We start from the raw sequence: 19,288 nt of genomic DNA on the forward strand, positions 1-19,288 counted from the left end.
CAATTTGTTTTTAAATGGCAATAGTAAATTCTTCATTTGTAAAAATTCCAGCTTGTAACCAAAGCCAAGTCAAATGCAAACCACCGACTATTCCAGAATTGTAGGATTTCCATGACTCACAAAAGATAAAAAGAAAGAAAGAAAAACATTTTTCTAACATCCCACAGAGGCTGATTAACTCATGGCAGTACAAACAAATCGTACTCTCTGAAAAAAAGTTTATTTAATTAATAAAAAACAATCTTACAACTCCAAGGCAGTGAGCCAGCCTTTTTTCAGTGTTCCAAGCAAAACTAAAAGATGAAAGGAGGAGAGGAAGAAATATTGAATCATTCCAGGTTTCCTGTAACTGGTTTATCACTCTAGTCATAAACAGATACAGAGAGCTTTTAAGTGGAATTGCCAGATACAATTTTTTTCCAGAGATTTACTTTTATTCTGGTAGGCAGTTATATCCAGTTGTACTATTCTATTTTTGATCTGCCCTTAGTCCTGGAGCATAGCTCCTTCAGGCTCTCATTTCTCCTGGGCCTGGGTCATTCCTCCTTGGTGAGCTCAAAATTCTGTCTTCCTGGCACCGTCTAATCACTACATTCTCTGCTTAAATGTTTAGCTTTTGAGAAGCTGCTTTCTGCATGGTTTCTCAGAGCTTCTCACCACACTTGCCCTGGTTAGGGGTCAGCAAACGCATTGAGGGCAGATTATATTCAGAAGATTGGCTCTTTTCTCTGCAGGTCTCTTTTTTCTGGGATCTTGGTCCTGCAAGTCCTGGTTCCCTTGGAAGCTCTGAATTCCAATCTCTGTCTCCACAGCCTAATGAGAAGATTGTTACAAGTTCTAGGCTACTGCTTTCTGCTCAGTCTCCGTGCCCCTCAGCCAGTGAATCAAAAAGTATTTTGCAAGGAAAAAGAATGATGGATTTAACTTCATAAAACTTAAAAACCTTTGCCTGCCCAAACATCTCAAACAACTTATGTCAGAAAATGTACCTGTCCCCTGAATTTTGTTCATCCTTTCTATAGTAGACAGTTGTAGATGGGAAGTAACAACCCAGCCAGGGAGTAAATTTCCCTGTCCCATTTACTACTAGGTATAGCCAGTGAACTATGAGTGAAAGTAATGTATGTTAACTTCTGGGCCAAGGCTTATAAAAGGCAGGCCTGATTCCTCCATGCTGTATGTAAACTCTTCCCACTTCCAGCTGGATGTAGATGATGATAAAGTGGGAGTAGAAAGTAAAGTTACAAGAGCAAAGGTATCTGGGCCTCAAAACTACTTCATTGAGGGGCCGGCCAGGTGGTGCAGCAGTTAAGTGCACACGTTCTGCTTCAGCAGCCAGGGGTTCGCTGGTTCGGATCCCGGGTCCTGGGTGCGGGCATAGCACTGCTTGGTAAGCCATGCTGTGGTAGGTGTCCAACATATAAAGTAGAGGAAGATGGGCATGGATGTTAGCTCAGGGCCAGTCTTCCTCAGCAAAAAAAAAAAAAAAAAAAAACCGGAGGATTGGCAGCAGATGTTAGCTCAGGGCTAATCTTCCTCAAAACTACTTCATTGAATTGGGCCATTATAAATTCAGGGGTCTAGTTGTTACAATAATTTAGTGTATACTAGATAATACCCAAGGTTAAAAATTATAAACTGAAAATATATATTGCCAAAATATATAAATTCTAATCTGAAATGTTTTAAAATTCAATAAATAAGAGAAATATTTCAACAAATATTAGGATAAAAGCCATTCTCTAAAGAACGTATTATAAATTAATAATAGTGTTCAGACTAATTACTGATGTTCAAATTAACTACTGATTTTAATATCATCTATTAACAATGGGGCATAATATATAGCCTGCAAGATTAGCAAAAGAAATTTCAAATGAAAGTGTCTAGGGCTGACTGATGAGAGAAATGTACTGTTGATGGAAATGTAAATCAATAAAACCTGTATGACGAACAGTTGGGCAATATTCATCAAAATTTTAAGTGATTGATTATATGCTTTGAGGCAGAAATAACACCCTGATACTCTTCCCAAGGAGAAAATGAGTGTAAAAGGATGTAAGCACCATAATGTTCATTTCATCATTATAAAAAAAACCAAAAGAAAAAGAATATCAATGAGATTAACCATTATATAAATTGTCCTAGTATCACAAAATTATATGTTTATAACACATTTTGAGTATTATTCTTTTTTATGAAAATTATTCATTCATATATAAATATATACTTTATATATATGCATTGTGTGTCTGTGTGTACACATGTGTGTTTAGAGACAGAAAGAATCTGGAAAGATATTTATCAAAATGTGAACAGTGATTTTCAGTCATGAGGGTATTCCTGCTTTCATTTTCATGTCTCTTTGAACCTGTCATCACCTAACATCTATAATTAGATTAGGGCTCACTCTTGGTGAGGTACATTCTACAGGTTGGACAAATGTATAATCATCTGCTTCTGCCATTATAGCGTCACACAGGATAGTTTCACTGCCCGGAAAATCTCATTCTTTTTTAAGTCAGATAATTCTTTGATTAAAGCCACAATCTCCTTTTCCCCCAACAAAGAACACGGGAAATGGACTTACATGGATAACTTTGCAGGTAACGTAGGGAGTTTCAGGCTGCTTCAGCAGAGAGATCTGCATTTAGACTCAGAGCAGTAGTCGTTTCCAGGGGCCTTCCCAAGAGTGAAACAGACGAATTATCTTATGTACTAATGATCTTCCTGAGTGTCTCTCAGGACATTTTACATACCAGAAAGAAAGTAATATTTCTGCACTGCAAATTCCAAGTAACATTTGCTAATAACGATAAATTATCCTTTAATAATTATTATCATATCAAATAGAGATAAACACTAGTTTGCATGGGTAAGAAAGATAACATGGAAACCTTTCTTTCTCCTACTAAAAGTTCTCTATCTGTTATGTAGCTTTCAAGAACAGACCTTTCTTCTGTAGATATTTCTGGCAGAAATCTTGGAAACCCAAGTATAAGTTTAAGCACTCCCAGAAACACAGGAATCATTACTACAAAGCAAAACATTCACTTTAAAATGGAGGGTTGGATATGTCTGCACCTTACTTGGATAAAAGTTTTGGGAAACATTTGCTTTCGTATGACTCTACCATATTTCTGGTGACTTAGTTTTGCTTTTGTTCATCTCCTTTGCCAAAATCATATTTTTAATTAATTTGTTTGCAAATGTGTTTCTTCTGGGGACCCTACCTCCTAATCACCATCCTCCTCTGTTACTGTATTGTCTCTCACCTTCTCATTCAGGTCACATTGGAGTTTGTTCACCTTTTTAAATGTCAGGCTCCTGTCATTCCCTGTTCTCCACATACAGTGTTTATGGAACCACACGTGTTCAGAATGTTCTTTCTCTTCTTTTAACTCTGCTAAATTCACATCATCTACAGTAAGCAGAATGCTATCTATTAAATATGTCAGTGTCCTAATCTCCAGAACCTATGAATGTGGACATGCTAAGGGGTAATCAGGTTGCAGATACTTACAGTTGCTAATCAGCTGATTTTAATAAGCCTGGCTTATCCAGGTGGGCCCAATGTAATCAGAAATGTCCTCAAGAGTGGAAGAGGGCGGAAGAAGAGGAGAGTCAGTCAGAGGATGATGTGACTCTGATGGAGGGCATAGAGAGATACAGTGTTGCTGGCACTGATGGAGGAAGGGGACCATGAGCCAAGGATGAGAGCAGCCTCTGGAAACCGGAAAGGTCCAGAAAACAGATTCTCTCTTAGAGAGTCCAAGGAAGAATAGAGCCCTGCTGATGCTTTGATTTTATCCTGTGGAATCAGCGTCGGATTTTTCCTGCAGAATTGTAAGACCACACATTTGTGTTGTTGAAGCCACTGCGTTTGTGTAATTTGTTACGGCAGCAATAGAAAACTAATGCATCACCCTTCAGATTGCAAGCTGAAAATCACTACCTGATTTCCACAGAAAGTCAGGTTCCCCTCTTAGATACATTTTTTTTACTGCAGCACTTTTTTTCCCTAGCACTTTAAATCTTGTAAAACAACCATAACTAAAATTGTTTATTGTTTTCTCCTTCTGTTAAGTAAACTCCAAGGGTATGGTCCTTGTCTTTCTCTTGCCTGCCATGGAGTAGATGCCAATAAACGTGTGTTCAGGGATTGACTCTCCCCTTTTCTTCCCTACATACACATACATCCAGAAAAGGAAACCAGATAAATTCCCCCCAAGAAAATCATAGAACAAAGATAGTCACGTTCCATTTAGTAACCCATTTAGTTCACATGGTGTTTCATTTTTCTAGGTCATTGGTTCTCAAAGTGTAATGGCCTGCCTAGCAGCATCAGCATCACCTGGAACTGCTGAATTACAGCTCACCCCAGCAATGGGCGTCCAGGTGAATCTGATGCACACAAGCGTTTGAGAACGACCACGTTAGGTCAGATTGCTTTAGGCCCCACTGACAGAATTTCTGACTTAGTGGGTTTGGCGTGGGGCCTAAGAATTTGCATTTCCAGCAAATTCTTAAGTGATTTTGCTGCTGATGGTGATAGGACCTTACTTTGAGAATAACTGACCTAGCGAATGGGTAGGCCCGGGAATTTTTGTCAGTGGAATTTGACCAGTAGAGATCTCAAAATGTCAAGAGTCATCACTTACTGCTTTGTGGTCTATGTGCCATTCTTAACCAGAGGCTGTCATTGTCTTTAGAGCAAGATAATATGGCCCTTTATAAAATCCAGCTTAGATCTATATTTTAGCAAGTGGCAGGTGTCTTGAGCAATACAATTAATATATTTAAGAGTCTAGTTTTCAATTGTACATATTTAGGATTGCCTGATTTTTTCTAAAACAACAATAGTCCTTTCAAAAATAAATAGTGACTGTAAACCAGTTTGCTTTGCTCTACAATCTAGTGCATAATTATTTTCCTCAGAATGAATATAAAAATCCCTGATGTTATTGTATTTCTGACATAGTGACAGTAATTGCCTATAAAATATTTAATAATGTGCTTTAACAACCGGGAAAAACAACTTACTGAACATAAATTACATTTTAAGAAATGTTTTAGTTTAATGTGAGATTAATAATGTATAGAGTTTGTAGATTGTTTTGAAATCAGCCTTCACTTCAGAATGTTTTTGTGACTGAGAATGACTGTGGCACCAGTCTTTGGAGGGAGGGTCCTCATGGAAAGTCATTGTCTTAAATCAATATGCCAGTGCTTATGAGACTGATGAGGCAACTTCCCAACACACACAGTGACACATGTTGGCCTCTTAGGCTGATTTCAGGGTGCAGATTGGATCTCTCTGTCCTTTATTCACCTGCCTTCTTCAGGGAGCAAGATCTAATATTTCATGGTCAAGGGTTCCAGCACTCAGTCTCTGTGACCTGGGACAGGTATCAGGCTGCTTTCTATCCCCTAGAATAGGTTCCTCTGAAAGAGGATGGGGCCAGAGCCTACGAGAAGAGCGAACCTCCAGAGGAAACCGGAAGACAGAAAATGGATGGAGGGAGAGTAAAAACATAAGTAGGCATGAAAATTCTGGGAAATGGGAGGGCTTAAGTAACAAATTGGAGCATTTGAAACAACTAGTTATTGGCTCATGGTGACTCTAAGGAAGTAATTAGGGTGGAAAATTAAGAATACCTGTACAAAAAAGCATGCAAGTTAAAACAAGGCAATTATTAACTCAAGAAAAAATATAAACATAATGCAACATCTGTCTCTGAACAATATTTACAAAGTTACATTAATGTATAACATGATTTCCTATAACTGAAATCATGATATAATTATATTGGCTAGGAAGAGAAGGGGGGGTATGTGTGTGTAATTGGGCTATATCTACTCTAACAGGAAGTGCACGGTTAGTATCCAAAAAATTCAGAAACAGTAATATAAGCATATTATTTGGAAATATGAAAATAAATCCAACATAACCAGGAGCAACCACACAGCTGAAAAGGTTCAAAGTGATTGCAGAGTAGAAATGGGGTGAGGATGGGGCAGGGTGCAGGTGCTTTTATAATAATCTTTTTTTTTAAACCAGATTTTATTTATGTTTCAAAAGTTGGTCAATTATGTTCTTAAAGGAACACAGTTTGGTATTTACAAATTTCTTTCTTGTAATGATTACTTTTGTAATGGTTACTCTTCTTGGCGTGGTCATCGAGCTAAATTTCTGTGCGTAACTAAAGGAAAAAAATCTTTGTTTATAGTAACATATGAAAGGTTTTCTTATCTAGCTATAATCAGATTGAATCTTATTATTTAATTTTTAATTCTTGTCTCTTGAGAGATGCTCATAAAACAATGTCCACAAATTTATTTGGCTCAATATATAAGACCCAAGTAGATAAGAAGAGAAACATCACTGGATTGGGTTTAAGAGATCTGGCTTCTAATCTTAGCTGTCCCACAAACAACTATATTTACCATATATTGATGGGGAATTCACTTAACCTTCCTGAGCCTACCTCCTTATTCAAGAAATAAGAAATAGTTAATTAAATGCCTACTAGAAGCCAAGCAGTTGCTAGACACTAGAGATATACACAAGAAGAACACGATGGAGATAGTCTATGCCTTCATAGTATGAAGTCTGGCAAGGTGAGGAGTTTAGGCTAAATTACTTTTAAACCCTCTGCTCCAGAGTTTGTGTTCTATGATTTGAATGGGATTACATTCATATTCTTTGACCTGAGGTCAATATAACAATGATTTCCAAATGACCTCAAAAAAGCTGTGAAGTATTAAATATTTTATGAACACCGGTAAAATAACTTTTTAAATCAGAATCAGGTTTCATATATCAGAAGATGATTCAACTGCTGAATGAAGCATTTTTAGCATTATGAAATCTAATGTTTTGAAATCTTTTCCCCCTGCAATTATGTTTATTACAATTTTATAATCTCGAAAAGACTCTGGTATCTGATGTTTTCATGAGTTCAGGTACTTTGCATGACGTCTGATGTGGTCAGCAATAAAGGTTTCGATGAAGTAGTTGCTGTGATCATAACCCTCTTGTAATCTAAAAACAACAGGGAGTTTTTCTGTACAGGCAGCTATGAAGTTACCAGGTAGTAACTGTCCATCTGAAAGAAACTGGTCCTCTTTTCCTTGATCAATTAGTATGTCCAGCTGAGAATCTGGATAGGCCTTCACAAGATGGGTAGCATCATAAGCCTTCAATTTGTTTTGATCTGTTCCCAAATATCCACTAAAGGCTTTTTTGCCCCAAGCACAGAGCACTGGGTTGCAAATTGGAGCAAATGCCAACACAGATTTGTATTTTCCAGGATTCTTCAAAGCACAAATCACAGCCTCATGGCCTCCCAGGGAGTGGCCAAAAATAGACATCCTTTGGGGGTCCACTGGAAAATTGGCGTTTATGAGTTGGGGAAGCTCCTCTGTTACATAAGAGTACATCCTATAGTTAGTTTCCCAAGGATCTTCAGTGGCATCCACATAAAACCCAGCACCAGTGTCAAAGTCCCAGCTCTCATCTTCTCCTTTAATATTGCAGCCACAAGGGCTGGTATCTGAAGCAATGATAACAAGGCCATGTTCTGAGGCAGCCTGATGATAACCAGATTTTGATATAAAATTTTGCTCTGTGCAAGTTAAACCAGACAGCCAGTATAATGCAGGGCATTTTCCAGTTTCTGCCTTTGGTGGTAAATAGACTGCAAATTTCATTTGCACTTCAGTTCAACACTGTCATGTCCAAAAACTTTCTGCAATCCCCCAAAGCACTTGTCGCTGGAAATCTGTTTCAATGCCATTCTTCTCCACTGTGGTGCTCTTCTCAGCGAAATGTTCCAGCCTATGCTGATCAGTTGCAGTGTTAGGGTTACTCTCGACAGCCGCGGCAGAAAGAGAACACTTGTATAATAATCTTTTAAGAATACATTCATGTATTGATAAAATGAAACAGGACATCTTAAAATAAAGACTATGGTGCTTCATTTCCTTGTTTTGAATATTTCAAAAGCGACGTGTAAATTTATTCCACTTTCGTGTTTGGAAAGAACCATTTCATCTTTAGTTAAAAAAAAAATCATCAACAACAAAACTCAAGCAGATATCCTTAACATCGGGTGTTGAGTTCTAGCTCTGCTGCCGCACAGAATTGCATGAGCTTGGGCAGGTCAGTTCGTCTGTCTTCTCTGAACTTTAGTTTCTTCATCTGTAAGAGGAACTGTGAGGATTAATAAGACTATGTCTGTAAAGCACTTGGAAGTTGCCTGGCGTGTTGGTACTTGAGCCACTCCACTCTTCATCTGTCCCTTCTAGATTTCTGAAACTTATGTCACAAAAAAACAGTGTTTAAGTCCAAGTCCATAAATATAAAAAGGTCTTATGTGACTTCTCAGTATCATTAGCCACATTTTCCTTTCTTCTTTTATATTTATAGTGTCTGTTTTTTTGTAATCTCCCCAGATGCCTGCTAGCTCTATGGTCATTTCTCCTCAGTCTCTTTTGATACTTTCTCCTCCTGGAAACACTTTCCGAGGGACTCATCATTCTACAGCTTCACACTAGATGACCACAATTATTTTCGTGATGTCAACAGCTATACACTGACAGCTCCTGTGTTTGTTTTTCCAGCACAGACCACTCCTCTGTCTTCCAGACCTGTATATCTAACTGCCTACCTGATATCTCCTCTGGGATAATTCGGGTGTGCCTCAAACTCAATTGTCTAAAACCAAATTCATGATCTACTTCCCCTACATGTTCTCTTCCACTGTTTTTTAATTTCATGATTTCTAATTTCTAATTTCATCCATCCGGTTAACACATCCAGAAACCTAGGAGTTCTTTGACACCTCACATTTTGGAAATTATATCCTGCCCAAACCCCAAATCCAATCCATTAACATAGACTATTGATTTTACATCCTAAATATCTCTCAAATCTGCCTCTCCTCTCTTCCTCCACCACTACTGCTAATACCACCCCACAATCATTTCACAGCTACACCATAACAGCTTTCTAACTTCTACCCATAGCCCCTCTTGCACCCTATGATCTGTTTTCCATAGAGCATCACAAATTGTTGGCCTTTTATCACTGTCCCTTCTTCTGGCCTATCAGGAGTTATCAGTGCATATTTTGTTGAACAAAGGAATATTTGTCTTGGGTCTGTGTAAGTAGTTATGAATATCAAATGAAATAATGTATATAAGCCATAAAGCAGGATTTACAATGTTTGGTAACAGTGACTGTAATAGCTTAGAATTAAATTCCACTAAGTGTGAAAAGCTCCACCACTTTTTGAAAGAAAACAAACTGGATTCAAATATATGGGGAATATAAGAAAGGGTCAACATTTTGATCCTTGCATTGCTATTCGTAACAGTGTTTCTGGGTTTTTTGTTGGTTGTTTGGTTGGTTTTGGCTTAGGTTTTTACCTCTATCCCTTTGGGTTTCTGAAGTAGCTATTGATTTAAGACATTTGACGCTAAGGCAAAAATAATTTATCTTCTGTGATAAAAGACAGATCATGTCCATTGGTTTCACTCTGGAGAGGCTTAGAATTCAACCAAGCGTGATAAGCTGGCAAATGATCAGAACACACAGCATAAGAAGCAATCGGAAAGTACAAGAAAGGAGAAAGAAGAGCCATACATGGTAGAGGCCAGCGCCTGGACACCCGGCTGTGTAAAAAGACGGCAAGAATCTCAGAGTCTGGTTGGACCACAGGAGAGCAGAAAGTACTACACGGTTGAGAGGTAGAGTCTGGAGGACTCACTTGAAAGCAGAGTTTGTGGCAACTGTGAAACAATTATTCCATTATGCTCCACACTGAGCAGACCTAGAGTATTCTACTTCTCAAGAGAAGCAGGATGTGGGAAACGTGTGTGGGTGTTGGAAGGAAATCCACAAATATGAGTAAATGCTGAGAACATTAAATCTATATGGATTATTTCCACAGGAAAATTCTGAGAAGGTTTACAAAAAGGAAGGCAAAGTCTTTTGGAGCTAAGCCCTCCTGTTTTCAGAAGAAATCTCCCCTAAAATCACTTGTAGTGAATCCCTAAAAAAGCATTCCTTCAATGCCATAGTCTAGTAGATTTTATGGGTGGTAAGGGCCTGTGGTTTTGCTGAGGGACCTCACTGGAAAGAGTGAATGCCATAGTTTGGCACTGTGTCTGAAGAGCTCATGGGAGAAGGCAGCTGTTCAACATGGGACCGATCTTTATACAGGGAGCTGAGCTGCAATGAACAGGTAGAAGGTGGGATTATTATTGCTCATTTTGCTAGTTCTGTTTGAAAGATAAGGCTGAGAGACTCAGCGTTTTGGTTAGTTATTCTGTGGATCCAGAGGATCCAAGAAAATATGTGAATGAGAGAAAAAAATTTGGGGCCAAAATCTGACTTATAATAATGTCCCTTTTTGTGTCAGTATATTATACTAACTTGGATTGCCTAGAGGATAGAAAAGCTTTGACTTCCTTACTGTGGCTACGCAGGGACCTTCTGGGCAGGGACATGGACAAATTTGAAAAGGATGAGACAGGGCATAATCTGTAATGAGAAGTTGGTCACTCCATGAAGTGAGATTCCTCATTTTCCTTTATCTTTAATTTCTATCTTGAGAATATTTTTCAGTTTTTCTGCCAGGACAGAATAGAATATGACTTTCCCCCTCCAGATTATACAGCTATTTTTATGTTTTTTCTGGTTTCTTGTTCTGTTAAATTTCTGACAAGTATAATCCAACCCATCCCCCATTCACAGGACATTGTGTCTTGTGATGTTACATTAGGACATTGGGAAAGATGTGCTGGAATGGAAGGCCATGCTGTGATGCAGGGTATGTGGGGCAGGGGGCAGGAGGCAAGAGGCAGTGACCCATCCCTGGGACCCAGATGCCATTCTATGCCTTTCAGAACCCCTATTTTCATTCTTAATTAGCAAAAGAACTATCAAAACAGCTTTGCTTGCTAAACATGCAGCCTCAGCTCTCATGTAGTAAATATCCGTGAAATCACAGGTTCACTGATTTGTCAGAGGTTAGCAGAGGCCTATGTTCACAGGGCGTCTTGACAGTGCCTGAGGGTTTTTTTGCCTCTGATCATATTTTGCGTTTTATCTCTCATCACACTTTGAAGAGGATCTGTGTTGCTCTTTTAGAGCTCTTGTAGGGAAGAGCCTTACTGGAAATCTAGTTAGTATTTTGTGTCCTAGAACTGCTACTTGGCATGGAATGATCCTGTGTCATTCCTCTTGTAGTTTGAATGTAGTATCCATTGACTTACGGCTTTTAAATGTCTATAATTCAGGCAAAGTTAGTTACAGACTTAGCCTTCCTACGATCCTATGACTTACTCTCAGGAGGGTCATCTGTCCTAACATTGCCTTCCCACTGTTCTCCAGGATGGTTCAGCTAGAAGGTGAAGTATCCTAATCCTCTTTCACGGCTCTAATGATCCCTCCGCAAAGCTGTACACTTGGTCAACGAGGACAATATACCCAAATAACAGACACTCTTCAGTATCCAGGTAGGACCATCAATAAAAAGAACGATTATTTAACATAGGAGCGTAGTTTGTATTAGAGCTCTCTTGGTTAGAATCCAAATGAACAAACAGAAAGTCCAGGAATGAAAACTTCAGGCACAACTGGATCTAGAGTTTCAAATCTTCCCTTTAACAGTCTCTCCTACCCTCCGCATCATGTTTCTGTTTGTCTCTTCCTCTCTGCATGATGGTCTCGTTACTTTTTGTTACAGACAGCTTCCTCCATGTGGCTGGAGATGGCCACTTGCAACCACAACTTCACACCATCCTAGTTTGACAACACCCTTCCCCAGAGCTGTGTATCAATCCCATTGGCCCTGCTTGCATCATGTGCTGTCTCTTTCTACTCAGTGTGTCCAGGGAATGGCATACTGGGATTGCTGAAGCATGACTCATATCCCATCAGAAACATACAATGAGTGTTTTCCAAAGAATCAGAGTATGGGAGAAGGGAAGTACGCCACACAATAGAAATTACAGATGCTACAATTTGACGTACAAATTGCCTCCTATTAGAACTCTTCTGAGTCTGAATACCAAGGTAGCTTGTAAGCTATCCGATGACAACACCCTATCATGATTTGATTAGTGTGATGGTTAATTTTATAAGTCAAATTGACTGGACCATGTGGTGCCCAGATATCTGATTAAACATTATTCTGGGTCTGTCTGTGAGGCTGTTTCTGGATGAGATTAATATTTGACTCCCTAGACTGAGTGAAGCAGATTGCCTTCCTCAATGTGGGTGGGCCTCATCCAATCTGTTGAAGGCCTAAATAGAACAAAAAGCAGAGTAAGGGAGAATTCGTTCCCTCTGCTTGACTGTCTTTGAGCTGGGACATCCACTTCTCCTGCCTTCAGCTCTCCTGGTTCACTGGATCTCTTGAGTCTCCAGCTTGCCACCTGCAGATCTTGGGACTTCTCAGACTCCATAAGCATGTGAGCCATTTTCTTATTCTCTCTCCCTCCGTATGTGTGTATAATGTTCTGTGTTTTCTGGAGAACCCTGACTAATATAATGAGGGATATTTGGGTGGCAGAGGGGAGAAGGAATGTCTGGACTACAAAATCAAGGTTGATGTCTTATGGTTTAGCTTCAATTTTCTGTCACTGGAATAATTTTTCCCACCTTCAGCTTCCAGAAGGTACACTGTTGCCTTTTGTAGCATGACTATTAAAAATCAAAGTGAGAGATTTTTGTTGTGAGTTTATGTCTTCCAAATGCAATTTTAGATATTATACCAGGCAAAAGAATAAACTCTACCAAATAGCATAAAATGTTGAAAATTTTTCATACCTCCTCTATGATGAGGTCTGCTTAAAATTCGTATTGCTTTTCCTAAGAACTCAAGAGAAACACAGAGGAGAAAAATCCAATGCATTAATATTCTGTGAATACTGGGGATAGGTAAATCCAGCAATTTCCTTTCAACTATGTGCTAGGATTAGAATAATATCATGTAGGAAAGACAATTCTAGTTTAAACTTATAACCCATGAAAACAAGTAAATTATAAACTTCGCAAACACATTTTCCAATTTCTAAAAGATGTTTAGAAGTGAATTCAAAAGAGCACAGAGGAAAAATAGAGGAACCACTCTTACTTTGTGACAAAAGAGGAGATAAATGACAATTCTAAAATGTCATACTGCCACATTACCAACACCTCTTTCATGACTTTTATTAACATGCCCCTACTGAATGCATCTGTATAAAGTTTCTTGGAAGCTTGAGATATGAGGATCAGATTTGGTGTTATTCCCAGACTTATCCAGGAACTGGTTAGAATTGGCTAAAACTCTTAGGTTTTTTTTTTTTTTTCAGACAGGCTGACTTGATTTTTTTTTATTGCCTCCCTAAGGAAAAAAGAAAAAAACATGCCTTTTGGAGCTGTGGTTACAAAATTAACCATATACAGAAACATAGGGTGTTAAATTTCCCATTCCAATTTTTAGAACATGGATATGCAATTTAATATTTATGGTTTTTAGTTCCTCAGACTAATTAAAATTTACATCAGTATACATTGTTTTGCAGTTCTAATTAATTGATAAAATACGAGGTAAAACAGTTTTTACCATACTGATTTTGGTCATCAACTGAAAATAAAGAGAAAAACAGGCAAACCTTGAACTTCCTGAATGATTATGGAAATAGTATCGGAGTAATAAATGTCAGCTCAAGCGATTAAGCTAATCCAATCCATAAATGGGGGATTATCTAAATAATTCAAACTGGCCTGCCTTTCATTATGTAAATGGATTTGAAGGTGGAATTTCTCACCTGAGAGTTGCACTCTGATCTTTACTGCCTGAAGTCATCCCATTGAATGCACTTCACCTTGTGCTTTATAAGCTTGACAGCAGTGGGCCCCTGAAGGGCACAGATTCCCATTCAGTGTTTCAGACTCTGTTACAACTGTCTTATCAAAGTAATAAATTGAAAGAAAAGGCACTTAGAATGCATGCCAGTCCTCTGGATTGCTAAATGGACTGAATTTGATATATTGAAAAAGGTTCTTCCTATCTCCATATGGGGAAAAGACAGGGGATGAGAGAACAAACAAAAAAAGCAGGGAATTTAAAAAGGGAAAGTCCTCAGGAATTATCTGGGATGAAAACTTCCCCGACTGAAGGATTCTGTGGCTGGAAAAGTGAGAGTAGCATTCCACATGCTCAAGACTCACATGCACAAGCAGTAGTGATTGGTCTTCACTCAGGTGGTAGAGATCTTGAGCAAATTGCATCAATGCTATTAGGCCAGGAACTCCATCCATCTGAGATTACAGTCCACCCCTCTCCGCGAACCCTTCATCAAATTTCATAGCGGTGTGTCAAGGATTAAATGATACGCTGGATCAACATGGTATAATCAGCTAATTTTTTCTTTTCCTGAGGAAGTTTTGCCCTGAGCTAACATCCATGCCAATCTTCCTCTCTTACGTATGTGAGTTGCCACCACAGCATGGCCACCGACAAGTGGTGTAGGTCCAAGCCCAGGAACAAAACCTGGCCACTGAAGCAGAGTGGCAAACTTAACAACTAGGGGCTGGCCCCAAAGCTAATATATTTTTAAGTAATGAGAGCATCTGTTTTTGTTTTTGAAGCAACTGTTTTATAAGAACTTTGGGGAAACAGTTTGATAAGTAAATAATATCAAACATAAAGTATTACATGAATTTTTGAAGTTAAACCTGAGACTGTCTAGATAGTTTCTACCCATAGGTGTGTTGCTTCTGGCAAACCTCCACATGCTCTGGAGTGCACCTTAACTCTCTGGCCATAAGGGATATATTGATGGATAAATTGAGAAGCACTGGAATAAACCTAAGATCCTGCCAGTTCTACTTTCACCGAGAATTATATGCTTTTGCCTCCAAATCTCATAGCAGAGTGGTACATTTCACATTTGAAAGAGCCACTGGAAGTCCACATTTCTGTACTCTTACTTAGGAAAAAATAAGTCCTGATAATGCCTTATCTATTTAGCCAATTTCAGATGCTCCTATTTGAGTTCTCTTACATCTATACTAAGATGTGAGAAAAGCTAAATAGCTTTGAACTATGACTTGGGACATGCATTATTCTTTAGTAGTTTTGTTTTAAAATAATTTTAGATTTACCAAGGAGTTGCAAAAATAGAACCAAGAGTTCCCATATACTCTGCCATCCAGCCTCCCCAATGTTAATGTTTTATATAACCATGGTATGTTTATTAAAACTAAGAAATTAACATTGGTACAATGCTATTAATTAAACTACAGACTTCATTCAAATTTCCTTAGTTATTTCACTAATGACCTTTTTCTGTTCCAAGATCCAATTGCATTTAGGGGCTGTAGAATTTTGCTTTTCACTTTTTATCTTTAAATAACACAATAGACACAACATTACTATTTTTAAAAGCTTTGATCTTTCAAAATTATCAAAGGTCATTAACAGCTCCATATTCTTTTTAAAAAATAGTGTTAAACTCTTACATTAAATAGGCTGAACTACTTAAAATCAATAAGATTTAAAATTTTTCTGTTTAAAATTTTAAAACTTGAGTGTAACAGGAAGATGAGTTTAAAAAGCTACAACCATTGCAAGACAGCATACAAAATCTTTCCTTCTAGCAAAATCCTTTTCACCTAGGAAATGATTTTCTGACGGGCTAGATTTTATTTACCAGAGAAAAGCTCTGAATAATTTTTGTTAGGGCTTTTCTAGCCCACCAAGCTCAAACTAACACTCTCTTATGACAGAAATATAATTCGAGGTATTGGAGGCAAGGACATGTTCGTACTCATTTTTGTATCCTTAACATTCCTTAAAATTGACAAATATTTGTTGAATTAATGAACATATGAAATTTCCTAGAATCCTCAGGCTGGAGTAAATTTGAAAATTGACAGTTGCAGGTTAATTAGACCTCAGAGCCTTCACCTCTGACCACCTTTGGGATGTTTTGGTGTAGATATTGTCAAAGAAATTGATAGGTGATGTGTTATAGACAGCTTCATGGAAATGTCATGAACCCTTATGGAATACGTACTGTTCGAAAACTTGCCAAGTTTTAAACGTCTGTTTCTTTTTTCTGAGAGAACTCACAAGAGCCCTTATCTTCTCATAAATGTGCAATCAAAACATTATAGAGAAATGTTTTCATAGCACAATGACAAATATCAAATGAAGTATTGATCATATCCTGCTTAGGTGTAATCAATTTCCTGGTAACAAAGGTATCATTCAAAAAGCAAGCTTTCTGGGGCTCTAAATACTGATGCGTGCGGTGGACGAGGGCAGAAACGTGCCCGATGATCACCCTATTGATCTTAATGTGCCTGGGCTTTTTGTCATCTTCCTCTTTCAGTTCCGGACCTTTACTGATAGACTGGGCCAAACATGTTTGCATGCCCTCTTGATATCACACATAATTAGTAATTTATGTATCTTGTATATTTTTATTACTAACTTATACTACCAGAAGAATTTAAGTAGGAATGGCTTCACATAACTGTAAACAAAGATGCCCTGCCGAAATCTAAATAGGTTGTTGTCAAGGCTAATTCTGAACTTTAAATCTTCTGGGTGTTAGTTTCTTATAAGTCTTTTTTATCCAGGCAGAATGTCAGCTGTGTCATAGCATGATCTGGACCTCACATGTCCCCTCTTACCCAAAACACTGACAGCCATGGGAGAGGGGCCATGAGGTCATATTTGCTGCTTGAAAGATTGTGATCTTGGCCACGCCCCTGAAACTCTGGGCTGTGCAAGCAGCCAGCTTTGTTATTTCTACTCTTTTGGTTGATATTCCTGGGAAAGGTTCTACCTGGGATTACGCAGGAAGTGGTGAGTTTGCCAGCTTACCCATCATAGGCTCTTAATGAGGATTGTTGACGTGATTGGGTTTATGTGATAGAATTTAAACGAGAATTGGGCATAGTTTAGGGCACAAGTGGACAAACTTTTTCCATAAAGCACTAAATAGTAAAAATATTCAGCATTGTAGGTCTCTCTTGAAACTACTCAACTCTGCCCTTGTAGCTTGAAAGCAGACATAGATACCACATGAACAAGTGGATGTCATTGTGTTCCAATAAAGCTTTATTTATAAAAGCAGGTGAAGGAGGCTACATTTGGCCCTTGGGACATAGTTCACCAACTTGGTTTAAAATCACAAAATTTTCTGAGTCTTTCCTAAGGGAAACCCACATTTGGAACAAACTTAAATGGATTTAGACTCCTTAAAATAACAGCTATGCTAATCAGATCTTGCTGCTTTGCTCTGCGCTAACTGCCTCCAGGATCTTGTTTCTCAGGATGAGACTGAGGTCAGATATTTGTGTATGGTCTCCCAGCGTACAACTAGCAGATTGAATATGAAGGAAGAGTTTATTCTGACTTATAAGTAACTATGTACCAGTTATTTTAATTATAGGCAGATGATTTATGGGAATGACTAACTCAAAAATTAATTTTATTTGATTCAAACAGAGAAACAGTGTGAAAAGTCAATCTTCAGTTTAGCCAGGAATATTTGAGAAATTGATTTCTACCTTCCCAAATTTTGGGTGCATGTTGGGCTAATCAGACACCCATTTATGTCTCATTTTACACCTTACTGGTAAAAATCTTTCTCTCCTGTCTTTGTGAGATGCGCTTCCCTCTGCCTCCGGAGGCAGAATAGGGTGAACCGGTTGCACTCTCATTGCTTACTTGCATTTCATTCTCTCTTTGCTTCAATATTTATTACGTACCTATTGTGTGAGAAGGAGGAAAAGACTAAGAAGCATATGTAATCAACCACCTTCAAGTGCAGTAATTAAAAACAATAGTTAAATATATTTAATAGAGTCACAAAATCTGTTCTTCCTTTTCAGGTGCCGAGAAATGCTTGGGCTGAGTGGAACTGAGACTTCCTTACGCACATTCCAGTGCCTCTCGGGCAGCTGCTATTAGTAGGCAATTACAGGCTGGTTTCTATTAATCAGTCTGGTCAGGTTTAACCTGAGGTCACTTGCTCTTGTGCTCTGTCTCATAACAGTCGGCGTTTGGCATCAATTGCTGAAATGTCTTTTTTTCCTCTGGCAGCAACTGAAATTAATTTGGTTTTCTTCTTGCTGTGCTTACCCTTGTGGAACATTATTTCTTCTTAGTTCTTGACATATTGGTTGCTTGATGCATACCTTGTGCTCAGTCTTCCTCCAGCAGGGTGGCCAGCCTAATCCCCATGAAGAAACCCACCCAGCAGGTAACCCACGAGGTAACCTTGTGTGATGCCGACACAGACACGGAGCCCAAACCCAGGTCTGCCAGCCCTTTGCCCTCTTTGCGCTACTCCGTTGGCCTAGTTTTGGATGAAACTCTCAAAGGGGTTTTTGTGTAAACCGTAATTTATGTTCAGAGGCTACACATTTTGGTAGGAGGAAGAGAGGCTCCAGATTAGATAGACCAGGTTTTGCATCTTTTTGAATATTGACTTGTAGGACCTTGGGCAAGTCATTAATCTCTCTATACCTTAGTGACTTTGTAAGACAAGGAGCTCACATCTACCTCATAAATTATTGTGGGTAATAAGAGAACATGCACACACCCTCGCATTTTTGCACGTGGGCCGGCGTATATACATCACCTACCATGCTGGGCACACTGTAGGTTAGTAGATGCTTCATGATTTTTTACTTTGAATGGAGTGTCTTTTCTGCGGTCTCAGTCCAAAATGAATGGCTGTGACTTTTTGGAGGGATGTCCTCTTAAAGTCCCCTCACTCAAATAACCTGTGTTGAGTGAGAGGACAGCCCTCTCAGGGCCCTGTGGGCCCGTCCCTAGCAATGACTCGCTTGTTACAGCGAGTGTTCACATTTGGCACCACAGCTTGCTGAGGCTAGGCGAGTTTCTGAGGCTTTTGTGTAATGTTAATATGAGCTTTGTGTAATGCTAATAAACACAAAAACTTCTTTATAAACAGGGTCCATGTGGCCTCCTGAGGCTTAGTGCTGATGAAATTTTTTTAATGAAAAATAAGGTGAACCTGCAAGCCCCCAATTAGAGAGGCGCAGTCAGATCACTAGAAAGTTTCAAGTATGGACACAGTAGAAGAGGTTTTAAGGGGCTCAAGCAGGGGAAACCATAATGAGAGAAAATGGAACTTGCTTCAATTCTTAGCAGCAGCTTTGTCTGTCCTCTCTCTCAGCTCAGGGCTGTGCTGCTTGGGACCAAACTCATTTCCCAAAAGCTATTTTTGTTTCTCACTTGCAATG

At 38.7% G+C, this 19,288-nt stretch overlaps 1 pseudogene; it reads right to left on the reverse strand.

The window, feature by feature from the left end:
- Positions 1-6,594: 6,594 nt before the first annotated feature.
- LOC103542027 (S-formylglutathione hydrolase pseudogene) lies at positions 6,595-7,799 on the reverse strand (annotated as a pseudogene).
- Between the last annotated feature and the right edge of the window lie 11,489 nt (positions 7,800-19,288).

The sequence above is a fragment of the Equus przewalskii genome, chromosome 4 (assembly GCF_037783145.1).
Source record: "Equus przewalskii isolate Varuska chromosome 4, EquPr2, whole genome shotgun sequence".
Taxonomy (NCBI): Eukaryota; Metazoa; Chordata; class Mammalia; order Perissodactyla; family Equidae; genus Equus; species Equus przewalskii.